The sequence below is a fragment of the Ursus arctos genome, unplaced genomic scaffold (genome assembly GCF_023065955.2).
Source record: "Ursus arctos isolate Adak ecotype North America unplaced genomic scaffold, UrsArc2.0 scaffold_30, whole genome shotgun sequence".
NCBI classification, from domain to species: domain Eukaryota; kingdom Metazoa; phylum Chordata; class Mammalia; order Carnivora; family Ursidae; genus Ursus; species Ursus arctos.
Window position 1 is genome coordinate 28,576,038 of NW_026622986.1, and position 11,175 is coordinate 28,587,212.

The 11,175-nt window shown below is 35.4% G+C and overlaps 1 non-coding gene across 1 annotated transcript; it reads left to right on the plus strand.

Annotated features, from left to right (window-relative positions):
• Window positions 1–10,638: 10,638 nt before the first annotated feature.
• On the plus strand, window positions 10,639–10,744 carry LOC113241159 (U6 spliceosomal RNA). Its single transcript, XR_003311472.3, has one exon. It is a non-coding gene; the product is annotated as a U6 spliceosomal RNA (small nuclear RNA).
• Window positions 10,745–11,175: the final 431 nt, after the last annotated feature.

The window sequence follows — 11,175 nt, forward strand, 5'->3', positions numbered from 1 at the left end:
AATGGTCAGTTTGTCTAAAAGCAGTGAGGTCTGACCAACTAGGAAATATGTGCTTTTAATTAAAAATTATTTTAATACCTTCTCAATTTTTGTTTTGAACTACTGTCTCCTATGTAAAAGGACTTTTGTGTCGTAAACATTTTATTAATTGATGTGGATCTATTTTGAATTATCATTTTCCATTACTTAAGTCTACATCTATGTTTTCGTTCCTAATACAAAATGTACTTAAAACTAATAGTTAGAAAAGCTTAATCATTCTAATTTCTTCCCCATTGTGTTTAATTAGTAAGTTTCTACTATACTGAAGATGTATCTCTAAAAAAAATTTAAGAAGCAGAGTAGTTATTAAGTTTCATGTTCCATCATCCTAAATAAATTTTGCACCACTTACTTAAAATTAGATTATTCTGCATCAAATTTGAAAAAAAGTAAGCAGCAAACAGAATTTTATCTGAGCACTGTAATTATCATTTTCCTATCTCTAGGGCTTCAATGATAATTTATACTATATAAGAAAACAAATGTCTTTTAAGTGGATAGATCATTATGTAATAGAACTCGTAATAAAGTTTCAGGAATAGTTAGTTTTCAGAGACTTCTTTAAAAAAATAAGTTTTGAAGACTTGGTCCTTCCCCGAATATCCCCAGTGGGTTTTTTTGTTTTGTTTTGTTTTTGAAATATTAAGGTTTGGACAAAAGTGTCCTATTAGTTACAAACCCTCAATTTTCCATCTCTTTTTCCTACAAAACCAGGCATCAAAATCAGTGAATTGGTGTTCGGAAATGACAATATAATAAACTACTCTGATAAAACACGACTAAATTATCATTAGATTTCAAGCGCTGAAAAAATAATTTTTCAGAAAACAAACTATGGTTATGAATATAACAGGTTCTAAATCGCCAAGGCAACTATTGTCACTGTTGTTGAAAATCTTCGCGGGCTTTGCATTGGTTTGGTAGCTTTTCAGGTGACAGTTTTTGTTATTACAGATCTGTGTGTGCTGCTTTATATCTAACAAACTTGCTAACTTTCTAGTCAACAAGGATATGGTGATGAGACAGGAGAAACTAAACGGTATTAATGGCAAAGACCCAAAACAACAACGACTTAAATAAAATAGAGGTTTCTTTCTTTTTCTCTCACATACAAGTTGAGCTCATGTGGCCACTTGCCCTACAAAAGTTCTCATGAGCCCAGGCTCCTTCTTTCTTGTCGCTCCACTGTTTTAGGGAATGACCTTCATTTTCAAGGTCCATGGTTATCACCAGGCCTATTTTCCAGACAGACAGAAGAGGAAAAAGGGGAGCACATGTCTTTCTACTCCCTTAAAAGTCACGATTTGGAAGCTGAACTGTCTGCTCCCTTTCGCATCCTATTAACGAGAACTTAAGTCACATACCCTACCTAGCTGCAAAGGAGTCTGGGAAATTTAGTCTTTAACTAAATAGCCTTGTGCCCTGAATGTTTGATTATTACCTAAGAAGTGTGAATGTGTAATTTAGCTGTCTCTGCCATATACAAATTCATAATGAAAGAAACAATGACCACCTTGAACACACACTGAGATTTGTAATATGATGGTATCACAATTGTAGGTTCAGAGAAAAAAAATCATTGATGACATCTTTTTTTAACTCTGTGTGTGTGTGTGTGTGTGTGTGTGTGTGTGTGTGTGTTAACTAATAGACTAATCTTTAGGGCAGTTTCAGATTCACAGGAAAATTGAGTGGAAGGTACAGAGAGTTCCCATATACTCTCTGCCCCTTACATTTGTATTTCCCATTATTAGGTTGTGTCATGATATGTTTGTCCAAACACATAGAATGGACAACACCAAGAGTGAACCCTAATGTGCCTTATGGACTTTGGTTGATAACAAGATATCAATGTAGGTTCATCAGTTGTAACAAATATACCACTCCGGTGTAGGATGTCCGTAATGATGACACTTTTCAGATTAAGTAAGGTTACTTAATTTGGCAATCTATTGCCTTTCAGCTCCAGGTAAACTCTTCATTGCCCTGATTGTGCTTCCTAACCATTTCTCCCCGTCAGCTGGCATTGTAAGCTTCTTCCGCGAGGGTACCAAAGAGAACCTGCCTGGAGAAGGAAGGGGTTCTTTGCCCTGGTTCCAGCGTGTGCTCTCTCTCACAGTCTCCTGCAGTGTGTGGCAGGAGTGGGGCGTGACATCCCCTTGAGCACAATCTTCCCTGACACCCAGAGGGAGGATTCCCAGTGTACCTTTCCCACTGACAGATTCCAAGTGAGTTTCACGTGGCCACCTCGCGATGGATGATCTCTCTCTGGAGTCTGAAAGGGCAGATTGCTTGTGATCCCTGGTGGTCTGGAAATCTAGCAGACTTCTCCTCCATCCTCTGGGGCACAGCCATGCACTCTCCAATGAACAGTGGATCTCAGCTCTGGCTACAGGGTCCTGTTTTAGATTTGTTCTTTCCTGGGGCGCTCTTTTTCAGCCTTAGAATCTGTGCTTCATATATTCTTGACTTATCTTTACTTCTTAATCTCCAAACCTCTGTTACTCCAGACACCTGGTGTAGTTAGTAAATTTGTATATTACACATTCCTTGTTGAATTTACTGAATAGATTCTGTCTCCTGGTTAGATACAATGAGGAAAGCCAGTCATTAACACAGTCGAAAGGATTTCACCATCTCCTTTGTGAAATGTAAAAGGCAGTGGGGGAAATGAGGGCATTTATGGCATCCTTCATATCATTTTTGAGGTCTGCAATCAATGTTAATGCTCAGATATTCTGAGGATTTGTCAGGAGAACATGCTATGTGTATCAAACAAGATAGCAATGAATTGTTTATGTATTAAAACTTGGCATGTCTGAAAGTATTGAGAATTCGTGGGAATTGAATTAGTGTGGGTGTTTAAAAATCCAGTTGTTGTGCTTTGATATTTGTCGTTCTTTATCAAGATCAGATAAAAAAAAATAAGCCTTTAAAGTTCCTCCAAAAGTTGTGTTTCTTCTCCTACACTATACCATTTACACTTTTAGGAAAGAATATTCACATGCCATATAAGAAAAACGTTTCGTTTTGATAGGAAATTACCCTGTTTTCTGCATGACTTCATAGTGATACATTGTTTTACATTGGTTTGCTAGCTGCTCTATATCTCCCTAGCCCAGATGGGATCTTCAAAAACTGTTAGCTCTGGAAACAAAGTTAGTTATAAGACAGAAATTTGCTAACTGACTTTTAATTGGAGTGGAATACCAAGAAATATTATGGTATTATTTTTTTCCGCCAAAGTACCATTTGGCCCAAGACAATAATGACAGATGTGTCAAGTTCTTGAAGTCAGGTGTATAGTTTAGAAGAAGCATTTTCTTCTATCCAGTTACCGTTCTTCTTGTTCATTATGTGTATGTTCAATAAAGTTCTGAAAAATCACTATTTATGGGCTTAAATGATTATTTTATAATCATTTCAAATATATATAGCAACTAGAAATAATCTATTTTGGATTTACTTAGCAATTTTTGCTTTGTATGTTTTTGGTAACTGACAAAGCATTTTTTACTTCAATTTAATTTTATGTATTTCTAAAACTGTCATCTGAATGCAGCTTTGGTAATATTATGGGTATGCTGCAAGAACTGCTAAAATGTGGATAATTTTACTTTCTTTTTTAAGATATTTTATTTGTTTATTTGAGAGGGAGAGAGAGGAAATGAGTGCACACAAGCAGGGGGAGGGAGAAGCAGGCTTCCAACGATTGGAGAGCCCAATGTGGTGCTCGATCCCAGGACCCTGGGATCATGATCCGAGCTGAAGGCAGATGCTTAACTGACTGAGTCATCCAGGCTCCCCGAGAATTTTACTTTCAATGAGTAATGTTTCATAGGTCATTTGTAGAAGGAATCATATTTATTTATATTCTTATTTTTCTATATTTTGGACCAACCATCTTGAAGTTCTCAAAGTCCTTTAGCAGTTGTTAGTAGACCAAATTTTCTATCAGAGAGCATTATGTAAATTTAGGCAAATCTTCATTAACTTTAATCAGAACTGTATATAGGTAGCAGAGGGTTAAATTAAATGAATTTTGACAATAGGGTAGTTGTATATGGAAATTTGGACATATTTATAACTTATTTTCCAAGTAGGAACTTTTTAAATTTTCATATATCATACATATCACTTAAGTATTAAGTTCTTTCTCTCTTTCTTCCTTTCTTTCTTTCTTTCTTTCTTTCTTTCTTTCTTTCTTTCTTTCTTTCTTTTAGAGAGAAAGAGAGAGCACAAGCCAGGGAGGAGAGAAGGAGAGGGAGAGGGAGAGGATCTCAAGCAGACTCTGTGCTGAATACAGAGCCCCATGTGGGGCTTGACCTCACAATTCTAAGATCATGACCTGAGCCAAAATCAATAGTCTGTAGCTTATTCAACTGAGCCACCCAGGCGCCGCAAGTATTAATTTCTTTTAAATGCAGTGTTCTTTTCTCTGAATTTGTTTTTCTCCTGCAACAGATACCGTACTATCTTTTCCTTGCTTATATTTCACTTTGGCTTTGAAGTCAATAAGAACCATGGACATGTGTGGGGCGCCTGGGTGGCACAGTGGTTAAGTGTCTGCCTTCGGCTCAGGGCGTGATCCCGGCGTTCTGGGATCGAGCCCCACATCAGGCTCCTCTGCTGTGAGCCTGCTTCTTCCTCTCTCACTCCCCCTACTTGTGTTCCCTCTCTCGCTGGCTGTCTCTATCTCTGTCAAATAAATAAATAAAATCTTTAAAAAAAAAAAAGAACCATGGACATGTGAAGGGTAAGATCTGAGTAAGGCATTCTAGGAAGCTGCTTCAAGTGAAAACACAGTGAGATTCATGAAAGTGATGTCTACAACCACTTATAAATCCCAATATCTTTGGAGCATTGTTGCTAGGATGACTTATTTTTATACATGTTTCCACATTATCTTGCAGTCAGTAACTTCTCAACATGTATTTGTGGAATGGATGAAAATAGTCTAGATTTATGTATAGATCTTCCTCAACTTACGATGGCCTATTGTCTGGATTCACCCATAGCCTGTTGAAAACCTAAAAAGTCAAAAATGTATTCAATACACCAAACCTGCTGAACACCACAGCCTAGCTCAGCCTACCTGAAATGTGCTCAGAAGGCTTACATCAGTCTCCAGTTGGGCAGAATCATCTAACGCAAAGCTTGACACAGCTTGAAAACAAAGTGTTGACTATCTCATGTATCACATTGAATACTGTATTGAAAGTGATGAACAGAATGGTTTTTAGGGGTACAGAATGGTCATCAGTGTATCCGTTGTTGACCCCCAGGGTCACGGGGCAGACTGGGAGCTATGGGTGCCCCTCCCGAGCATCACCAGGGAGTATGTACTGCATATCATTGGCCTGAGAAAAGATCAAAATTCAAAGTATGGTTTCTACTGAATTGCAGTGCTTTCTCACCGTCATAAAGTTGAAAAGTCCTAAGTCAGACCACCATCAATCAGGACTATCTGTATGGTGTCTTTAAAAATAGAGTTCTAGACTACCTCCTGAACTCAGAACTTCGAGACTCTGAGTCAAAGCCAAACCTTGAGACAGTTTACAACTGGAAAACTATGAAAATGACTTACGTTGACATCTAAAACTTCAGTCAACAGCGCTGCAAAATTCTGACCAACAGTGAGCACTGAAGACACAAAAATAATTCCTGCCGATGGCAATTTAGATGCACTGCTCGGCTCTCTGTCCTTACAACTCCTCCTTTCTTGCTTCTTGTTGTCACTTTGTATCTCTTGCATTTGACAAAAACAAAACCATCATAAATTCCTAAACTGTTAATATGACACTGAATCTGGAAAAATGCCACCAGTGTTCTACTTTATAAACTCAAATATTCCAAAAACAGCAGTTGAGATCAGAACAGAAATAGGCATGGTGTACATGCATTTTTAATATAATTAGTAATAAATGACTAGTTAGTTAAACTACTTAAGTAGACTCACATGAAGACAGCTCAGCATGCAGACCCAAGGCCTAAAGAGCAGAAGATAAAACATATGTAGTCCAAATAAGAAAAAAAAAGTGCATTAGATAAAGCTTCTAAAAATACCAAATTGTATGCAGATTTTGTTGTTATTTGGATGGACTCCAGCTTTTCTAGAATTTAAGCATTTGCTTACATATTAAGCAATATATAACAGAAAAACAAAAAGATAACAAATCCCAAGGTTTTTTTTTTTTCTTTTTAAAGAAAAACAGTCAAACTGTTTTAACTGGTGAATATGCGTAAAGATGTTCTGTTCAGTTATAGGTCTGATTCTGCTTAATGAAAGTTCTTTTATTTATTTTTAATTTTTCAGTTTTTTTTTTAAGTTGGCTCCACATCCAGTGTGGAGTCCAACATGAGGCTTGAACTCATGACCCTGAGATCAAGACCTGATCAATAGTCAGACACTTAATTGACTGAGCCACCCAGGCATGAAAGTTCTTTTAAAATAAGAGTCATTGTGAGTCAAAGTGTTAATATATACAGTATATACATACATATGCTTTTACAATTTTATCTTTTTTTTCAGTTTTGAAGTTTTTTTGGCAGATCGTGGTTTGTTGAAAAGTCTGACATCAATGAGTCCAAAGTAAATGAAAAGTTATTTATGTGCCAGAGGACCCCTGCAGCCTGATTAGCAGAACACTGGGGAAATCAATCTCAGATTAACTCAACTTTTATTTCAGCTTTGTGGGTTACCTTTAATGCATTGTAAATCTATATTCACGTGGAATAATATAGATATGTGTTCCACACAATAAAGTCATTCTCTCTTAGGTAAAATAATTCCACTCATAGAGAAAATACAAACACAATCTTTCTTATAATTCTCATTTCTCTTTATAGTCTGCTAAAAACAAGTAACAATGCAACATTGAAAATCAATGCCTATAAAATGTCAACATATGCATAACACACAAAAAAATAGGAATTAATCTTACATAATAGAGAAAAGGGTGGCTAAGAAAATACTGAACTTATCCCATTTTCTGGGGTAATCCTATTGAAATCTATTAGAAATACAGATTAATTTATACATTGTATCTAGACATCAGCTCTTTGAAGGCACCTGAAAACAGGACCATTTAAGGAAAAATCAAATGCTATTATATTTTTATGAAAATTGCTGAAAAGTAAGGTAATTTAAATTGTTAATAAATTCAAAGCCAAAGAGCCTTAGTCAGACTCCCATTGAAATTTACCCAGAAGATGGAGTAATTGTTTCTTATATAAATGGAGTAAACACTGAGGGCAGCAAAGTGATGGAAAAATATGAAAGATGCCTTGTCACACTGAACCGAAGGGGAGAAAATCTCTGCCCTGTCTGGTTCTTCTTTTCCAGTTTCTGTGTTTATTAAACACAGACGTGGGAACCTCACCCTTCACTTTAATCTGGATACCCTTTATCAATATGACCATGGCTCTGTTATCAATATCAGTACCACTCTGTTTTAGTAATGCTGTGGAAAAAGAATGGCCAAACCATTGAATTTTTTAATCAATGGTAATCCCCTGAAATAAAAAGAGATGGTCATTTAGAGTCAACTTTAAGTACTTTATGTACTAATTCAAAAACATAAGTAAGCATTTACTTGGCCACAAATCTGTTCATCTTACACACCCTCCCTCAAACCTCAAAACGAAATAGTAAAATTCAAACTTAAAATGAGAATTTAAAAATGAATTTTATTTGCTTATCATATATCTTGAGTTGTTAAAACAGACAATAAAATAAACAGTCATTGTATTTCATTTTCTATTTAAGAGTCAGGACAAGTTGTCCCTCTTCATTTGGTTCCCCGAGCAACACTAATGGAGCTTGGTTGAGCATGCAATAATTCATGTTGCCACTGGATGGCAGTGACAGCTTTTGTCTCTAAGATGCTCACTGTGTCCTTGAAGCATTAGAGCGCCACAACTCTTTCCCAGGACATCAAAGTGTAAAAATGCACTGGGTACCTCTCCAACAGCTCACATTCTTTTTCCGTCTCTTGCCTTTGGCCCACTCCATCCTACGGCAGCCAATAAAGCTTCCTTACTTGGAATCACTTTTTACTAACTTGATGATATTCAATAGAATGCCAAGTTCGCAAAAGGTTAAATAAATAAATAAATAAATAAATAAATAAATAGAGAAAAAGAAGGTAAGAGGGAAATACACATAGAGGACCAGATTCCCTTCTGCTAAGCTTTCAGAGGACCACAATTTCTAGAATATATTTGTTATTTAATTGCTTTCTGGCATATAGCAAAAATATCCCAAACTTTTTTCACCATTTTATGTTTCAAATTACTTCTCATCACACACACACACACACACACACACACACACACACACACACATTCCAGCATGCATACATGTCTCAAATAATTGTTTGTAGTTGGGACAATTAACTGATGACAGTTTAATTTTCTAGAGTGAATTGGTTTTCAATTGACAATGAGGAAAAAAATTATTTTGAGAAAAAATTTTTAGATATAGGTAAGCTGATAAAATTGTTAGGAAAAAAATTGTAGAGTTAAAATATGTAAATATCTGAATTTTCATCAGTTTAAAGATTAATGATAATTATGAAGGTGTTAGATATAATCAGAGTTTGAAACAATGAATTTGTTTTCTTGGGGAAGGAGGGAGTAAGGGCCTTTGCTTCTGGGTAGCTTTGCTGGTTAAATGGATGGAGAAGACCTGAGATTACTTTTCTGATGAGTGGTTCAAGATGATTGGATTAATCAAGTTAAAATAAAGAAGGATGAATTCTTTTACACAGATGTGGAACGAATCAGTAGAGATAAATGTGATTGCCCTTATTTCAGAGAGGATACCCTTGCGTCCGTAGGTACTCCTATTTTAAATTCTAAGAAACGTGGCCTATACCATGTCGTACCTTTTTTAGTAAATAAAGCTTAAAAAGTAGACTGTATAAATTAGCATCTATGGGAGGTAACAATTTATATTAAAGAAATTTAATATGTGTTTTTATCTGCTTTTAAAACTACTTTTATACCCCTTTGATGGAAGCTGAAATGGTTGAAAATACTACAGAAAAGCAGCAGCAACAACAGAAAACACCAGAATGGGAATTCTGGGGCATTTTGTAATGTGGTTTGAATTTTGCAAGCCTTAGAAAAATAAGAAATTTTTGATTACCAAATTTTCAGTTAAGTTTTACTTTTTTTCTCCTAATACAGAAACACGAGCTAAGTAAGAAAATATTACTCAATGGTAGGAGTTGGGATAAAAAAGGACTTTTGGGATCACTATTTAAATGGCTACTTCTCATTTTGTGTGAATAAATTTTGTTACTAAATGGAGCAATCTATTTTGTACAGGTAGTATCGTATATATTTGTGGATCTGCAAAAACCAAAACTAAAGATGGTTTCTTATATTTATATTTTGTTTGCCTCCCACAAGCATTCCAGATATATGGGCTAGGTATCTGTATATGTAGTCCATAGTTAGAAGGCAACTAAAAATAAATAAATAAATAAAAATAAAAATCAAGCACATTTGAGGAAAGAAATATTTAAGAACCAGGGAAGGACAGGCTTCTATCTTTTTACAGATCTGTCAGATTCTCACATAAAACTATGGCACAATTCAGTAGCATTTGGAGATAATCTAAACAAAGTTACTTAGAGCTCTCAGATAACCAAACTGTAAAATAACTAGTTTCTGAAGCTTGTGTCTCCTTCATGACCCAGCCAGATCTAAATGAAGAGAGTCAAAGTACTTGCAATGTGCTTTACTGTTGCATTCATTTTAAAGCTGAGGTTGTACTGACCAAACTTCATATGACGTCAGATACATTTGCAGCAATGCACATGCATATACAGATAATTCAAGCCAGGGGACCAGCACCCTCTCTCTTGACTGTATATATTGACTTATGGATCAAAACACTTGAATAATAACCTACTGTTCCACTTTTTGTACTTTTTATTGTGGAGTCTTAAGTTTCAACTTCAGGCATTTAGGGGGAAGTTAGTCAAAGGCTTTTGTATAAAAATGTTAAGGAATAGGAAATGGAAAGTGAAATCATGACAAATTACATATTAGTATGTATTAGTATGTAATCTGACATGTAACTTCATAATTTCTGAGATAAATAGATAAATAGATCTCCTGATTCCAGTGGAAACAAATATCAGTGTTTCAGAAACATTATAGGCAAGAACGTCTTCCTAATTTTTGAATACTTGGTTGGGCCATAAGAGACAAAGAGAGTGAAGGGTAACTTGAATTGTATGTACATATATTCAGACACACTAAATGGGACGTGGGACTTCCAGGACCATCTAATTCAGAGCATGGCTATGTGGTTTTGTAACTTGATATTGAAATTTGGGAGATGTTGCTATACAAACATATGTAAATTTTGCAGGAGATGACATTTCCCCATACCTGTGTGTATGTCAATTAATACACAATGATGAAAGTCAGTTTCATGTAATAGAATCATTTAGGAGTAGAATATTAAAATTTACACCTAAATGGGGATTTTGTGGCCTGTCTACACATACCTCCAACTCCCCTGTAAAAGAAGTTAGTACAGAAAGATCTCTTATGTCTAAGATCTTAAGAATAAATGCAGTGCTCATTACAGCAGTGCAAATACTAAAATTAGAACGTTAAGAGAAGATTAGCATGGTCCCTGAGCAAGGATAACACACACATCCATAAAGTGTCTTATATATTTAAATATGATGCAATTTTTAAAAAAGATCTTCTAATCTGTCTCTAGCCTACAAAAGTTTTCAGATAGAAAAAAAAGACACTTCTCAAAACCAGTCAGATCCGTAAGTAAATATTTTTTACCAAACCTGGACATTGTGAATATATGCACTTTACTACAGAAATAGTCATGAGACCATTAACTTGAACTTACTATTCCCAGAAATCTATGATGATTAATAAACAGATGGATGATTGATAGATAATCTTAGGTATTAAGGGGAGGAAAGGGGACAATTTTTTATTAAATGAAAGGTGAACCAAAAGTTTTTATTGGGGAAAAAAAGACAGATTTTAGCCATATAATAAAATCCTTAGACTTCTGACTCTAAACTACACTTAAATTCAGTATCTTTGTTATAAGGACTTGATAAAGGTATTGAAGTCATTGTTGGC